This window comes from Chironomus tepperi, unplaced genomic scaffold (assembly GCF_022539635.2).
Source record: "Chironomus tepperi strain 1889 unplaced genomic scaffold, CSIRO-AGI_Ctep_v1 contig_85, whole genome shotgun sequence".
Taxonomy (NCBI): Eukaryota; Metazoa; Arthropoda; class Insecta; order Diptera; family Chironomidae; genus Chironomus; species Chironomus tepperi.
The window spans coordinates 3,135,377-3,153,685 of record NW_027226207.1 but is presented as its reverse complement, the minus strand read 5'-3'; the positions used below and the strand labels follow the sequence as shown (position 1 = coordinate 3,153,685).

At 31.8% G+C, this 18,309-nt stretch overlaps 1 protein-coding gene across 2 annotated transcripts in view; it reads left to right on the top strand.

The window, feature by feature from the left end:
- The window catches only part of sli (slit guidance ligand), a 153,781-nt gene that overhangs the window by 115,128 nt on the left and 20,344 nt on the right, over nt 1–18,309 (top strand). The window lies entirely within an intron of this gene.

Here is an 18,309-nt window from a genome sequence, read left to right as displayed (position 1 = left end):
GGATTTCTCAGCCTACTATGATCCGCACGGGGTAAAAGAACTTCAAACAGCGTTGAATAACTAGTTCTGTTCTGCTCTGATTATTCAATCAAGTCACCAAAATCTCCTTGACATCACTAATGAACCCGTTTATAGCACAAGATTCAAATGATAACAGACATAAAAATTTTATTTTAAATTGTGTACATTTCACTCTCAATGGATTATATAATCCTTTCTCTTTTTCTTCCTTATTTTAAGAATATGCTGTTGCCTTTTTTTTTCATATTATTGAATTGAATTTTTATGTGTAAATTTTTTATGAAGCCAAAATGTCTTTATGATATTATTCTGTCTGCGCTGTTGGCTCAATCCGGGTAGCTGGTTTACAGAGCAATTTTCTTAATTGCATAATTTACGCTATGAATAATTGACAGATCAACTGGTTGCTGATGTTGATAATTAAGTAGTTATCTACTGGATTAGTTGGACTTGTTAAATGCTTACTGCTTACATGTTGATTTTAGATATTAGTAAATTAGTTGTTTCGTTAAATAAGTGAGAAATTGGATTGTCACGAACGAGAAATTATGAAGAAATTGGTAATTGATGTTGATCGATTGGCTGGCTTAGATTAGTAATTGGGTGATAATTACTGTATTTAGAAAGATTTTTTCGGAATTTTATCTCATACTGTTGACAAATTGATCATGATTATTGCCATTTGACCTCAAAATTCACCACATAACCTCAAAATTCGACATATAGCCTCAAAATTTGTCAGATAACCTCAAAATTTGCATTGTAATTTTTGAATGTGTATAGTACAAGCAACATAACCTCAAAAATTGCATTACAACCTCAAAGATTGCAGCATAAAATCAAAATTTCCAGCATAACCTCAAAATGAAGATGCAAATGAAATTGTCTCCAATTATCTCGTTGTTTGGCAACAACAGGACCTAAATTCAAAGATTTTTTACAAAAACTAACCTCAAAATCCCCAAAAAGTCGCTCATCACCCAAAGCCAACCCTCATTACTCCCTTACTAGACCTCATGTACGTCTGCATATATATTGAAATATTCAAATATTCTTATTTTGGAATAAGAAATAAAAATTTTATTTAACTTACTTCATACAGAAAAAAAGGAACATGAACTTCTATCTTCTCACGATCTCTCCACTTCCAAAACTTTTTCTGTTCTTATTCCTTATGCTTACTTCTTGTTTCCACTTCTCTTTATGTGAAAGAAGATTATAAAGTAAATATTTGAATTTTTCCTCTTTTCAATTCTTATTCGTAAAAAAGTTGAGAATCACGACTTTCTTAAGTTTCTTATCAAATAATCAACATTTGGAATAGCATTTTGATAGAATAATTCTATTTCGTTGCTTCAAATAAGAAAGGATTGAGAAGGAAGAAATTTAATACAAATTGCCTTTTGCATTACAAAATTGCTTTAAAGCTGGGAAAAGAACAGCACAATTTATTCAAATATTGTTCACAAAAAGAGGAACGAAAGAAAAATAGAAGTAAAAAAAAAATATTTTTATCAAATGAAATTTGCAATCATTTTCTTTTGTAGAAAATTTGTGTGTATAATGTTAAGGCTGATGCACTGGACTATGATGTTCAGTTTGGCTGAATAAAATAGTTTTCATAAATAAGATGATTTTCGCTGAATTAGCTGAATTGGGCTGAATTGTGGTGAATTTACTGAATTGAGGTGAATAATTAGAATTGAGCTATATATTCTGAATTGTGGTGAATACGCTGAATTGTGGTCAATAAGCTTAATTGTAGTGAATAAGCTTAATTGTGGTGAATGAGTTAAATTGTAGGAAATATATTGAATTGTTGTGAATTAGCTGCATTGATTTGAATAATTTTAATTGAGCTGTACATTCTGAATTGTGGTGAATATGTTGAATTGGACTAAATAAGATGAATTGAAGCGAATAAGTTAATTTCGGGAAATTAGCTGAATTGTGGTAAATAAGCTGATTGAAGCTAATTCAATGGATTTCACTGAATAACCTAATCTGTGTTGAATAAGCTGAATTGTAGTAAATCAGTTAAATTGACTTAAATATGATGAACTGAGCTGAATAAACTAGATTGTGGTGAATATGCTGAATGAAACTGAATTAGCTAAATTTAGCTGAATAGGTTGAATTTTGCTAAATAAACTAAATTGTTCTAAAAATGTTGAATCAGACTTTATATGCTGAATTATTCTTAATAAGCTAAATTAGACTGGATAAGCTAAATCGTGCAAATTAAGCTGAATCATGCTAAACAAGCTGATTTATATCTAATAATCTAAATTATCCTTAATAACCTTAATTGATCAGAATCAGCTGAATTTCCTGTTATACCCAAAATAGAATGAAAAAGGCAATTTCTCTCCAAATCAGTCAAATTGAGCCGAATCAGCCAACATAAGCTGAACTGTAACAAAACTTCTTAACATCTTAGTGTCACCCCTTATCCTTATCTCATCTATCTTATTTTTCATCATCAAAATCTAACAAATAAGCGAGCACTGGCAGATAAAATTGAAAGGAATGAGAAAACTTCGTCATACTACTGCACACATTCATCATTCTATCAAGAAGTTTCTCCTTCCAAACTCTTATAGCTAGGAAAAATTATTCCATCTTGACTGATATTCATGGAATACAAATAGCTGCAAGCTGCCAGAAAGGAACATTTTTTTCCTCCTCCTTCCAACTTAACAATTTTCATTGTTCTCGAATTTTAATTTCCTTAGTTGAACTTCTATTAGTTTCCGCAATTTATTCATGCTTTCAATTTTATATGACTATATATATATATTCGAAATTGAAACTTGTTCCGCTTCCGATGTCGATCGACAAGTCGAGTTAACCAGTACAATACACTGAGAAAGACAAATAATAAAGTTAAATGAAAAAAAAGAAGGAACAAGGTGGAAGAAGATGGTGGAAAAGTTTTAATATCGGAAAATGTATAAATCAAATATTTACAGTACGACCTATGTATAACATCCATAAGTACAATAGAAGAAGTTAAAAACACGATAACGAAACAATGAAAAATTATAAGAATCAAGTAAGAAAGAACTTGTAGGAAGTTAGGAGGAAATTTCGGATTCTAACCTCAAAAAATTTATTTTTTGGTATTTGAACTGTTGAGCAGCAGGTGTGGTTTGGGGACGGGATGTTGGATATAGAGTCAATGCTTGAGATTGTACAGGCTGTCCAGTATTTTTAGATTAGAGCATATAAGGAAGACTTCTTGATTCATTTTTAGGTTAGAAACAAAAATCTCAGTCCAACTTCCAACAAGTCCCAAAAAAGGAACGCAAAAATTTTTTTCTTGATACAATAACGAATATGCTGTAACTTCCACAATCATTTCTGATATTTTCTCTTCGAAAAAGGGAAGTTAACTTAAAGGTCGATATCCTGAAGGCGTTTTGAGTACGTAAACTAAATGAGTTTCAAGTCTCTCCCCCGATTCTGTTATCGACAGTTTTTTATCAATATCACAGCCCGCTTCATTCATTCGTATGATTTATCAACCCCCCGAAAAAAAAATAACGTATTGGAATTTCACGTAAAGACAGAGACGAGGAACAATGCGAGAGAGGAGGAAAGAAGACAATCAAGTTGGTTTCAGCATGAATTGATAAAGGTACAAAGGAGAACAATGAAGACTGTCTGAGGCGATCAATTTATTTCATTTTAAGTTTTCTCTCTGTTGCTCTTTTGTACTGCATGCAAATTTGCCATTATCAATTACGTGTTTTATTATTTATTGGAGCATCTTTCTTGAGGTGCAGTCTGTGTTGGATATGAAGTCGGTTTGGGATGGCTAAAATTGGAATTTCTATGTAAAAATAATTTTTTAACGGTTTTTTGAGATTTGAAAAAATTTCATTTCTCGTAATAGAATTCAAATTAATTTTGACCGTTAAAATTTTTAACTTTATAAATTGAATACATTGTTGCAAAACATCGTTCTTTACCCCTCAATTACCACAGCAACAACTCAACCATAGCATTCAGATCTTACTTTATCATCAGCTTGAGCAATTATTATTTATTGCATTAAATATTACGTTCAATACTGTAATTCATACAGCCCAAAAAATATGCAAAGGAAATATCCATAACAAATTGCCTAAAATTGCCAAAATTGTGTTTAGTATTTTTGCATAACGTTTAAATAAAATAAAATTGAAGGCAGACACCAAAAAATTTACGATGAGTATATGCATATGAAGAGACTACAATAATTGCAATGTACACATATGCATCGCATGATGCTTACATAAAGATATAAAAAAAAAATATTATGAATGGACATGTCGATCGAAGTTGGAGGAATAAAAAAAAATAAAGGAACGAGATATGGACAGTGAATTTATTTTATTAATATCGACATGAAAGTGTCTCGGTGTTCAATCGATTAATAATAACAAACAGGTGCCGACAATCGCATGGACAATTTTTGCTTCTTTTTTTTATACCTACCCCAAACCCATAATATTAATTAATAACCGATAAAACCTCGGTCGTTGTGGGTGGCTTGACTATTTAAACTATTATCCATTGGAACTAGCAATAACAATCATTTTACAGTCTTATGATGATGATGATGGGCTCGCCTGCACTTAGTAATTTAGTAAATTGAAAATTAACTTTAATAGCCAGGCATAAGCTCCGGAAAGAAGGAAGGTGTGCGTCGCAAAAAATACAAAAAAAAGAGCTTTTTACAGCCATCAACAAAAAAATTTCCCACTGTCATTTTGTAGTCTAATAATAAAGCGAGCAGCACACGGCATATAACATAAAACACGACTGTATAGTCGTCATATCAATGCACAATGAGACACGTTCTAAATTTTATTTCACCTTCTTTTACTGCTGTAGACGACTGAGGGAAAGACATGACTGTGAATGGAATATAAAATTGAGTTAAAATTCATATTAAACATGACAAGCATTTACAAATGATTCCGCGCGACATATTTGTTGTTGTTTAGCATTTTTATAATTTTATTCCTCACTTTTTGGAACTAAATTATTCATATATTATCATCATAGTCATCATCATTGGAGTAAATGATAATAACAAGTAGTAATAATGCATTCCGCAAGAGTTGGCAATTTTCTTGGCTTTGTTGCTCTCTTGGGGGTGGCTTGCTGGATTTAAAGCATTTTTTAGGATTTATGGAAAGTTTTGGCGTCTTGGGATTCGAACTTGCCTTCTGTATGTCAATTTACAGTAGAAAATTGGGATTCAAATGCGGATTTACTTTAAAATGCCTCGTCAAATTTTCCTTAGGATTCGAACATGAACTTCAACTTAAAAATTCATCATCAGAACCACCAAGCTCCTGACAACCCCGAAAGACATCCAACAAACTTCCTCATTAAATCACATCCGAACATCATCATTAAATGCAATTCTCATACTTTTACATCATTATATTAATTTCTTTCAAGTTCCTATTCCCATCATCCATAATTATTGCTATATACATGAGATGATTCCTTAGCAAGTGTGTAACAAGGGATGACTTTTCCTCAAATGACGAGTCGTTGGGGATTCAAATATGAATATTAAATTTACCATTGCTAGGATGAATATTATTATACATAATTATAATTCAGCACATCCGTGGAAAATGTATTCGTTTGGGGGAAACATACACAAAAAGATTTTTTAATGGCAATTTTCATGACTTTCCATAGACACCGCACTATGTTGATATAAATACATTATGTCAGTACCAGAAATGTGTGTTAATATTCATGCACTTTTTTCATTTACTGTACAACATTGAAGCACACGCAAATGAAATATTTTAAAATTTTTCCGAATGTGTCTATCCATCTCCCTCGAGGTTCTGCTCCCTTTTATATTTTGTATGCATAATAATAAAGCAAGTTACTTCATTCACAAAATGTTGATATGTTTTTACTAGTTTAAGGATTCGTTAGGATTGACATGGCCATAATTAGCTATTTTGAAACTTTAAACCTTCGGATTTAATTTAAATCCTAGGATTTAAATTCCCATACAAATTTTTAATTCTAGGATTAATTTTAATCCGACAAATTTTAAACCAAAAATCTTTAAACTAACCTCAAACCACAACAAGCATGCAAACAATCACCTTAAAACTATATAACTCATCCTCATATTGAGTACTGATGAACACACTAATAATTCATACTGTTGTGAACATATTAGACATCATATAAAGTAAATAAAATGTCAATATAAATTTATATCGCATGAAAATTGCTATTTTGCATCGAGTATTTGTTGTGCATGCATATGAAGCACTTGATTAAACAATGTGAGAGATAATAATTCTGTAAACAATCAGATAAATAAATTACTTTTACCTATCTTTTGTGCATGTGTGCTTACTTTGAACTGACGCTAACGTTATTGCAGCCTATTCCTGCTACTGTTCATTCATCGTTTATGTTCAGGAGAGGTCTTTTGTAGATAAAGTGTAATTTAGTTTTATAGTTGATGGTAATGTCTGCAGATGAAATTTATTAAAGATGAGGGAACGAAAAATGGTAATTTTTTAAAGGGAAGAATTGATGCATTGCTGGATGTGAGAGCTGCAGCATTTTTGGCAAATTTTATATAAACTCCCGCTAAAAAATTCAAAATTTTCAGAATTTTCCCGCCAAAAATTGAGGATTTCCCGCCAAAAATTCAAAAAATTGACAGTTTCCCGCCAAAATTCAAGATTTTTCCCGCCAAAACATAAAAATTTAATATTATTTTATGCTAATTAACTAGTTCCATTCAGGAAGTTGTAAATTAAGCCTCCAACAAATTCCATAACCTCTAATCGACAATCAAACAAAAAGCTATAATTTCCCATTGTTCCACTGCTCTAAACTTCAGGCTATTAAAACAATTTAAATTTAATAAATTCAGGCAAAAATTTAAATAATTTTTTTCACTCTCTCCTCAGCCATAAAATTCATTTCCAAAGTCAAAAGTTCATAATTTACATTTATTTTTTTTTTTATTTTTTTGCTGTTCCTAGTCTAAGAGAACCGCACAGCTACTGTCCACAGATGCACTATAAAATAATAATAATAAAAGAGTGGGAGCAATGATTCACCATTCATATAATGTGAAAATATGATTTATAGAATTAATATTCATTGGACAATATCCAACTCAACTACCGCTGCCGATGCTGTTCTATTTGTTCGCGTCGTGCATTCAAAATGTGGACAAAGTTGAGTAGGAAATTGAAGCTGTTTATTATTGTGATGAGGCGCATTTGCAAAATAGGAAGTTTATGAAAGAGATGCAAAGTTTATGAAAGTGATTTGCATCTCAAGTAACTTCAGTAAAAAAAGATGCGAAAATAATTTGCATCTCAAATGATTTTAGTAAAAAATGATGCGAAAATTTTTTGCATCTTGAGTGACTTAAGTAAAATAAGATCCAAAAATTACTTTGATTTTAAGTGAATTCAGGACAAAAGATGCGAAACTGTTTTGCATCATAAGTGACTTCAGTAAAAAAAGATGCGAAAATGTTCCGAATCTTATGCAACTCCAATACAAAAATATTTAATTTTCATTTTAATTGAATTCAGCAAAAAAAGATGCAAATATTTTCTGCATCTCAAGTGTATTCAGTGAAAAAAGATGCGAAAATGTTTTACATCTTAAGAATCATCAATACAAAAACTTTCAAAGGTTTTCTTTGAATTTTGAGTGAATTCAGCAAAAAAGATGCAAAAACTTTCTGCGTCTCAAGTGTATTCAGTAAAAAAGATGCAAAAATTTTCTGCGTCTCTAGTGTATTCAGTAAAAAAAGATGCAAAAACCATCATCCCACTTTTGAATTTCAATGATATCAATTAATTAAGCTAACATATTTCAAAGTAGATATAGCCATCAATATAAGTGTTACTTCCAATTAATATAAGGAAATTAAATGATGAAATCATTTCGCATCTCTTTGAATGCACCATTCAGTAAAATAAGTAGTAAAATCTAATTTATTTCACACCTAAATAATCTACTGGTCAAACCAGCCTCATTTCCAGCTCATTCTCAATCGAGAAAGTCGCACTTAAAAAAATAAAAAAAAAATTGTTTATATCTGCTATGAGACCGTATCGAGTCAAGCGAGCGAGATGAAAAGGAGGAGGTAGGAATGAGGGGCATTAAAATTGATCATTATACAAATAGGATTTTAATTCGATTTGAGTTGAAAGTTGTTTGCATAAATAAATATTAAAAAAACAGTGCTGTATAGCATGTAGTTCATTCATAAAAAAAATGAAAACGTGCAGCAACGGCATCAGTAAATAAGTAAGCATGTAAGACTAGCAGTAACAAGCTTCTGTTATATATATAAATACAACAAAGAATCATATCCGATGATGCGTATGAGGTAATTGAAAAGAGGAAAGGTTTTTAATGCCTGAAACTCCTTTAAAATCACGTTCAACTGGATATACAATGTTAAAACTCATAATCTAATGCACAAACACACTAAATTCACATCAGATAATGGGAAATGATTCTTTTTAACATGCATACATATCACGTTGTTGTATCTCATGGATGTTCGCACATACAATGATGTTTACCTTCTTCCTGTGTCTTTCCATCATACTAAATTATGCTTCTCTTGTTCTTTCCATTGCTCCTTTGTTTGGATGTAACAAAACACAGTAAAAAACAGAAATAATCATAATTTGCATATCCTGAAAATGAAAATCATATCATGCAGTGAGAATAAAAGACACGCTTCCTTCCGTCACAATTTCCATAAATTCATTTCATTTCATTTTCAAATCTCGTCTTTTCATACATAAATGGATGCCCTTTTGCTACATCACAAGAAGCTGGGAAATGGCAAAAACAATGAGACAATTTAATTAAAAATCTGGAAAAAAAATCTCGAGAAAAAGTTTTTTTTGGCTACTTTTTTTGTGGGTTTTGGGATAGATTGAGACAGCAGATACGATGAATTGAATTTTGGGTGGCTGGCCAGAAAGACATGCTTCAGTTATTCAAGCTGAGTGTTTCTTTTTTCATGGACCATTTATGCTGAGCGTTTCTCGGGCTGAGCATCATTCAAGCTGAGCGTTTCTCTGGCTATGCGTCATTCAAGCTGAGCGTTTCTCTGGCTATGCGTCATTCAAGCTGAGCATTTTTCTGTTCATGCGTCATTCAAGCTGAGCATTTCTCTGGCTATGCGTCATTCAAGCTGAGCATTTCTCTGGCTATGCGTCATTCAAGCTGAGCATTTTTCTGTTCATGCGTCATTCAAGCTGAACATTTCTCTTGCTGTGCGTCATTAAAGCTGAGCGTTTCTTTGTCCATGCGTCATTCTAGCTGAGCATTTCTCTAGCTATTCGTCATTCAAACTGAGAAATTCTCCGGCTATGCATCATTCAAGCTGAGCATTTCTATGTCCATGAATCATTTAAGCTGAGCATTTTTCTGCCCATGAATCATTCAAGCTGAGCATTTCTCTAGCTATGCATTATTCAAGCTGAGCTATTCTCTGGCTATGCGTCATTGAAGCTGAGCGTTTCTTTGGCTGTGGATCATTCAAGCTGAACATTTCTATGTCCATGCGTCATTCTAGCTGAGCATTTTTCTGGCTATGCGGCATTCAAGCTGAGCATTTCTCTGTACATACGTCATTCAAGCTGAGCGTTTCTCTGATTATGCGTCATGCAAGCTGAGCATTTCTTTGGCTATGCGTCATTCAAGCTGAGCATTTCTCAATCTGTGCGTCATTCTGAGCTGAGCTATGCATTTCTCTGATCTTTCTATGTGCGTCATTCAAGCCAAAGGAAGAACAGCGCTCCATCCACATTTTACCCCTGCAAATCCCAACTTCACTTTTATTTCACTTGCTCCTTTTTTTTCATAAATTTATTTCCTTCTCTTACTGGCACGTAATACCTCCAATGGACGCGGTGAGGTGATAATGCCTTGCGGCGACAAACAAACGCAATAAATTCCAAAACATTTCATCCGCATGGCATTCATGTACAATTCCTACATGGAAGATTTTGGATGTTGGATGCTTGCTGACACTGTGGAGCACACAAAATAAACAGAAACGCTCAAAGTTGTCTGTTTCATTCGTGGAAAACTAATTAACTTTTTTTTTATATATCCACTACTGACTCTGTCTCTCTCACTGGCTGCATCGAGATGTCGGAATGAAGAAATTTTTTTTCCTGTTCTGTGCTTTATTTTTGTTTAGTTTCAAGTCTGACATTTTCTTCCGACTTTATACATTTATAAAAAAAACATCTAGTCCAGTTCATTCCAACCTCATGGCACGGATGTCGTATCATATTTGCATCACGAGATTTGAGGATTTAATAAAAATGACACTTTAGTGATTACGTTGCTTCCAGCAATTCAATTATTTGTCTCGACATCAACTCAATATCTCAGCATTTTATTATTAAAAACTTTGTTCCTTTCCTTTTGACTGTATACAGCTTGTGCTGTGGATTTTTATTATAGAAAATCCGATTTTGGAGATGGGATGGGTGGGATTTTGGAATGTGATTTGTGATAATGGCCAATAATTTGGAATAAAATAAAGCAGTTGATGGCTTCAAGGCAATTATGAGGAATTAAAGTAATTATTTTCATGGAATTGAGGTTATGTACTGAAATTTTATGACAATTATAATAAATTGGGATCATTGGATGCTGATAAGCTGTAAACCGTTATATCCTAAGGTGTGCCAACATGAATTACATACTTATAAGGTAAACAGTTCCAAAATATTCCCAGAATTTAAAACCGTCATGCCCAGCTAGAACCAAAGAACATCACGAAATAGCTATGAATCTAAAAACTGATTTTATCTACCTGGAGATTCAAATAAATCCACTTTATCTAATCCACTTTTTGCTTCTGTTGATGCTGCTCATTCTCAATAACATGGGAAATATTCATCATTTCAATTATAAGCAAAAAACTTTCACAGAAATGAAAAATTCTGTGCTGATCATTCATAAACATTATTTGAAACTTGTTCTCTTGATATTCCATCTCTTTCATTCGTTTGGAACTAAGCTTCAATGTTCTATTCACCAAAAAAGGACACCTACCGTGAAAAATGTTTAAAATTCAATTGAAAAGCAGCAGGAATTCATAACATGCTCCAACAATCATCGTTATCTGTAGTCGACATGAATCTCACTGGCATATTGACTTTATTCACGAGCAGAACAGTCGTAGATTAAGTTAAAGAGGTGATGAGAGATTGAGAATTGAACGCATGTTTTAATTTTCAAATTTAACGGTTTTTTAAAATTCAAATAAAGTTTGGTAAATTTTTCTCCACCTCGAAAAGTTTTTTGTTAATTTTATCAAAACTAAAGCCTAACTTGCAGTCTTTTCAGCTGATTCTTGTCCAAAAAAGTGGCAAAAGCAGATTCAATATGCCAATGGAACTCAGAAATCATTGAATTTCAAATTATTGACCTAATTAGTCAGTAGGATGAAACAAAAACAAAAGCATTCCATTGAAAAACAGAGGACAAAAATGATCGAAAATGAGATTTGTACATGAAATGAGCACAAAGAAGCAGCGCATCACATCATGTGCAGATAATGTGATTGCAATCGTCAAAATGCAATTTTCATATGTATATTCAATCCATATACATGTATTTATTTTCATTCTCAATTCAATAATCCACGATAAATCTCATTTCATTTTCCATTCCAATCCAATAAACATTTTGAGAATGCAAAGGAATTTTCCCATGAAAAACTGGCTGCGAATGAAAAATTGTGTAATAAGCGAAAAGATAACGTTAGTTGAATATTATTATCAGTCAATAACCACTCAAATGTGCACATAGTCAATACTTTTTTTTCCCATGCACACACATGATTCTTTTATGATGGGAGATGGATAGGAGGTTTGGCAAACAATAGATAGGAATGAAAATAACAAATCGTGCTGAAAACGAAAAACGTGATTCCATCGGTAAATATTATTAGAGAATTGGAATGGATGTTTGGGGCATTTAGGCTTGCTGTCCAGTATTTTGGATGTATTTTGAGGTTATGGTATTTTTGGCTGATCTGCAAATAGTAAGCGATAACCTAGAAAATCCAATTTTTGGTGACGTCACTATTGAACTACCCCCAAAATAAGAATCAACTGATTCTATTCCTCAATTTCTTATCTCATTTTGCATGCTATGAATTTTCATCATTTCAACTACATGAAATTCATTCAGCATTCATCAGGATTCCCAAAAGAATCTTCCTTAAATTCTCAAAGTCTCACTTGTACATATGGGAAAAATAAAAAGATTAAGATAGAAAATAGTGATGTAAACAGACATTGGATAAACATCAATTCAGAGACATCCTCATAATATCATTTCCAAAGATTTCACATAATATGAGACACAACCTTCATAAATTATGAATTTTGACATGCACAAGGATATATGCTGATATATATAAGTTCTCATGTGTCTTAAGGAAAATTAGAAAATTAGAAATTGCTCAAAGAAGGGTTGTTGATAATTTTCATTTTATTCATTAGAAAATTTCATTAATATTCATTAGGCAATTTTCTTGGAAGGATTAATTGTGGGGGGATAGTTGAAGCTTATGCTTTGATCTCTCAATAAAGAAATTTTGAGATGAAGTTTTAACGGTCTTTTGGGATTTGAATTTTAACGATTTCTTGGAATTTGAATTTTAACGGTCTTTTGAAATTTGAATTTTAACGGTCTTTTGAAATTTGAACTTCAATGGTTTTTAAAGTTTGAATTTTAACGGCTTTTTATATTTGAATTCAAACGACCATCTTTTGAATTGAAAATTGAGCGGTTTACTATGATTAAAATTTCAAATAGTTCATGAAAATTCAAACAAATTTCAACCGTTTATCACAAAAAGAGAGCAATTTCCTTGCATGTTACCAGAATAATTACTCAGATGTCATAATGATGATAGATTTACTATTCCAAAAAGACAGATGCTTTTATGTAACATTATCAAAAATTTAAGCCTCAATTCAGTATAGTTTAAATATTTGCGGTTGTGTCTCATCATCAACATCATCACAATCATATTGTATATTATTTGTTTTAAGGATATTCAATACTTCTACCATTCAGATATTGTCAAACATTTTCCTCAAATCTCTTCGTCAATGCACTTCAATAGAAGTAATAATAATACTTATAATGATGATATGTCCTCATAGTGTTTATGCCATTAACATCTAAACATAATCCCCAAACCACAAGAACATATGGACACACATCATCACTGTGTATATCCTTTTGTCCTATATTTGATCGACACATATGAGTGCATACGTATACAAACATAATATGATGAGATAAACAGTAACAACAACAGACAATCTTCTTTAATAATTGATTGGTAAATAGACTTGAGATTGAAAATTTTCTCATCTTCATCATCATCATCATCATTTTGTGTTGTGCTTGTCTCTAATTTCACAAAAGTGCATACATATATCATACATATGAGAGACATAAAATGTTACATTAGGAAGAAGAAGTAAGGAAAGACTTGGCACATAAAAAAAACATCTGTTTGACGAATATGTCAGCAATTTATGTTGAAGACTTCTTCTTTTCACATTTATGCTCATGCCTTTATGTTTTACTGTTTTTGTCTGAATATGAAATGGAAATAAAATACAGAAATGAGGCGAGTAAGACGAGAAAGAGAAAAGAAAAAACAAATCATAAATTTGGCTTAATTAGACACATTAACCATCACTCAGTCTTTTCACTTTTGTTCCTTCCTTCTTTTTTTTATGGATGTGGCAAAGTTGCTTCTGTTGTTTGTATAATTATGCTCATCTGTTGGTGATTTTGATTATGACTTTAACGGAATTTTGAAATTTGAATTCAAAATTTGAACTTCAACGGCTTTTTTAGTTCAAAATGACAAACTTTGACAAAAATTCAAATTTTTTTCAACGGCTTTTTCGTTAAAAAATTTGAAATAAATTTTATCGGCTTCTTCGTTAAGCTTCTAAGTTTCAATTTTGACCGTTTTCTAAATTTTCACATGTTAAGCTTAGAACTGAATGTGCCAAATCTTCTAGTTCTCACACGAGTCTCAAATCAGAACGAAAAAAAAATGCAAAGCAGGAAGTTAATGTTACAATCTCGTCTTTTTTTGCTGCCACACTCCCTCACTCATTTCATGTATGGCAACAAACAAGCCAGCATAAAAAAAAATCCGAGAATATTTTGTTGAAACTAATGATGGAATGAGAGATGTGTATAATATTAATGGACCTGTGTCAGCACATAATTAAGATCAATTGCTTTGGCTTGAAGTTCTTTTCTCTCATACACAAATTTTTTGTTGCTGCTTTGGATATAACATTTATCCTTTCATATGACGACTAAATCTTTATCGAGAGACTAGCTAAGGACACACATCTAGCACGTATTAAATGATGTGTAGCTTAAAATGTATGCCGAATGAAGCATAATGACCACAACAAAGAGATTACTTATGTCCAAAATGTCCATTAACTCCACATACCATACATAGAAGATCATCATCCCAGTTGGGAATAGAAATTTTTATTCTGTCCTGTCACCGCATATAAGCACTCGCTTCGGTCTCTATTTTTCGTCGACTCTATGGACACCCATTTTTTTTTGTGGACATTAAAATTTATGATCCTTCTCATGGATGTGGCGGTAGAAAAAGAAATGGCGAAAGATGACATTAAATGTGGGGATAAAATGAATATTGTTCTATATGACTGTTCTGCCTTATATGCTTTTTATGGAATATAAAAGAAGAAGACAAAACAAATTGAATCACTGCTGGAATTTTCTCGTGTTTCCATTTTTCAAAAAAGAATAAAAAGTAGGTGGAAATTGTCAGATTTTTCAGTTGATTTAAAAAAAAAAAATTTGTAAAAGTCTACTCCAGACTTGTAATTAAAGATCAAGTGGGGGATTCGAACCCACAACTTTCAGAAAAATAAATGCACTTAGCACTATCGGTCAATATCTCACAATTCATAGATAATTTTGTTTGACAATTTCTAATATTTTAAGCTTCTATAAAAACTCAGCACTTACCCAAGTTCATATCCTTCCAAAATCAACCACAAGGGATCCACATAGTGTGTGTATACATACATTTGATGTAAGTAAGTGAAAAATCTCTGATAGTAAGAAGAAACATTATAAGAAAATGCATTAGCTTTCCATACTCGTGAGTATGTCTATAAGAGATGTATAAAGCGGAGGAAAGGGATGAAAATGTGGTAACAACAGTTAGTTGTGTAGTAATAAAATAGACGTTATGGAATTTATCATTTTTTCATGACTGTATACATTTCTACCGACATTGTAAGATATGAGGAATTATACCTTGCTGTATTAACAGGAAAATGCTGAAAAGAAAATTGGCAGAAAATGTGGTTGAGAAAATTGAAAAAAAGAAAAATTTTCTACGTCTTCATATTCATTTATTCATTCATATTTTATTACTGAGAAAATGTGCACATTTCTTAGTGATTTTCGCTCAAGATGGATGTTGGAATGACTTAAAGGTAGATGCGGATTTAAAGATTTAAGAATTATTGCTGGATTTACAGATTTTTGTGGTGAAAAATGAGCTTTTTTGGAACTGAGCAAAAAAATTACCGTTACAAAATTATTTGAAATTTACAGTTTATTTGAATTTGAAGCGACGACTTAAATAACGAATTTTTCAAAATTTTCGGTTAAAAAAATCCGTTAAACTGTTAAAAATTCAAATTTAAATTGACCGTTGAGAAAATTTTGATTTTCCCAACCCTTTTCAAATTTAAAATGGCCGTTAAATCCTCAAATTCAAAAAATATGTTTCAAATCTAAAACAATTTCAAATTTCCAACCCAATATTCATTTTTCATAGTCATAACTTCTGTTTCAAGACTCATCATCATAACCAGCAACAAGAAAGACTAAAAAAAGTAGCAAAAATGAAATGAAAAAGATGAAAATAATACAAAAATGTTTGTGGTTAAAAATGAATAAAAAAGCAGCAACAAAAAAGATTTATCATTTCAGTTATGTGAACTTATTCACGCTGTCTAGCATTTCTGTTTATTTATTTATATTTTTTATGCTCCCCAAAAATTCATTCCACACTCCATAAAGTGGAAAATCATCTCCCTCAAGTTACATGGCATCATCCCCATATACAGCATACAGTCTTTATTAATGATTTTTGTGGCGGAAAGGATTTATGAATTTAATCAGATTTTTTGGGTGTTAAGAAGGAAGCTGTGGGTGGGTTAAAGAATGATAAAAGGGTCTTCCTTGTCATTATTCTTCATCTTCAAGGGGTTAATTAGATTAGTCAATTTTATAAGTTATGACTTATCCGTGAACTAATTTACATAAATTTATCAAGCACCGTTGTGATAACAATAAGTAATAAAAAATTGTAAGCAATGAACAATGGCAATAATGCTCAACCCCAATGGTGCTGAAAAATTTCATTTTTACTCCATCAACTACAGCGGCTGTAATTCATTAAGCAATCAATTTGATTTTCATATTTCATTGAATTGGATGATAATGCTCATCCATCCATTAACTGTTTTAACTGCTGAATTTTATGAGGGATTTTGTGGATGGGTTATCAAATTGTCCTTATTTGAGTTGTGGATATTCAAGTTAAATTCAATCCGAACAACATATTTTGGTCAAATGGGTAAAAACAGCCGTCGAGGTGCCGTCAGGGCACCTTTACGTCTTTTAGGCCAATTGTCCAAAATCCCAAACACCTTCCACCAAATCCTACATTAAATGCGCACCATCCAACTCATCAATTAAAAGTCCATCCTCAACTTCCTATCTCATAATTGTAGAATCATGTCGACATCACCAAAAAATTCCATGCCATTATCATTTAGAAATTACGACCTGCATTAATAATGTTATGACTTCCGGAATTCCGATACCAATCAGACATGCCTACTTCCATTCTATTCTAATTGCTGTTATTTTAAGGTATTTTGTTGAATCAACAAAAAATTGATGGGGGTGGCTTCATATTTGTGTATTTTAAAATATTTTATGGAATTATTTATTGGATATTGTTTTGTGTAGTTTGAGGATGGAGGCTTGATGAGATTATTTTTGATGGGAATTTTTGGAAATTACTCAGCATTTAATTGGATTTTGGAGTTTTAATTATTTTTTGGCACAATTATTGTGACTTAATTGATGCTTGGTAGTGCTTTGTGGTTTGTCAATATGCATGGCTGATTTAAGCTAGTCTGTGGAGTTCACTCGTGTATTTCGATGTTTAAGGGATAAATGGAGAGATTATACATCATCAATTGATGATTTCGAGCACTTCACTCTAACTTTAAACTAGAATAAGCACAAAAAACCCAAAATAACCTCAAAAAACATCAAAAGAAGCTGAAAATCACCAAAAACAATTATCCTAACCTAAAAAAAAATTAAATATCTTTAATTACATTGACTCCAATCCAACTGCATCGTAAATTTCGTGTTCATCTCCAAGAAACTACAAGAAAGCTGCCAAAAGCATTTAAAATTGAAGAAACAAACGGACTTAAAACAAATAAAGAAGCATATACACGATCCAATAGAACAAACAAACATGCAACAAACTATATCCAAATGCTATTAATTTTTATTTTTTTTTTCGTACTAAATGTGCATGCACATAAATAAAAAGAAAATAAAACACACAAAACTAAAAGCTAAAGAAAAATGTCAGAGAATATTAAATTAATTATACTCTAGTGAATCCAACCATCTAGCTTCACACACAGCAAAGAACACATAATATAATGTACTTAATGCGATAGCCATAGATGCGCACATAGAACAGAAAAAAAAAGGAATTTGTAAAAGAAAACTTATGCAATAAATTAAACGCAAAAGCGAAAAGAGATCGAGAATGAAAGGCACATGGGAAAGGAGCATATTATAGTTAGTTTACTGGGCGGAATCAGTTTGTGGTGATGAAGGAAAAATGGGAAAATTTGCGATGTTGTTGTTAGTTAAAGGAAGAAATGGAATAAAAAAGAAAAGAAAAATTAATTAAGACATTATGAAAAATTTATAAGTAAGGAAATGGACCCTTTTTTTGCTCCATGGAGCTTCTGCATTTATTTTTCTTCTTACTAGCTGGTTTTAGGGATTCTTTGGCAATTAATTGAGGTTTATATTAGAAAAATGCCGAACTTTAATTCAAAATGATTGTGCTTTGATGGCTCAGAGTGCAAA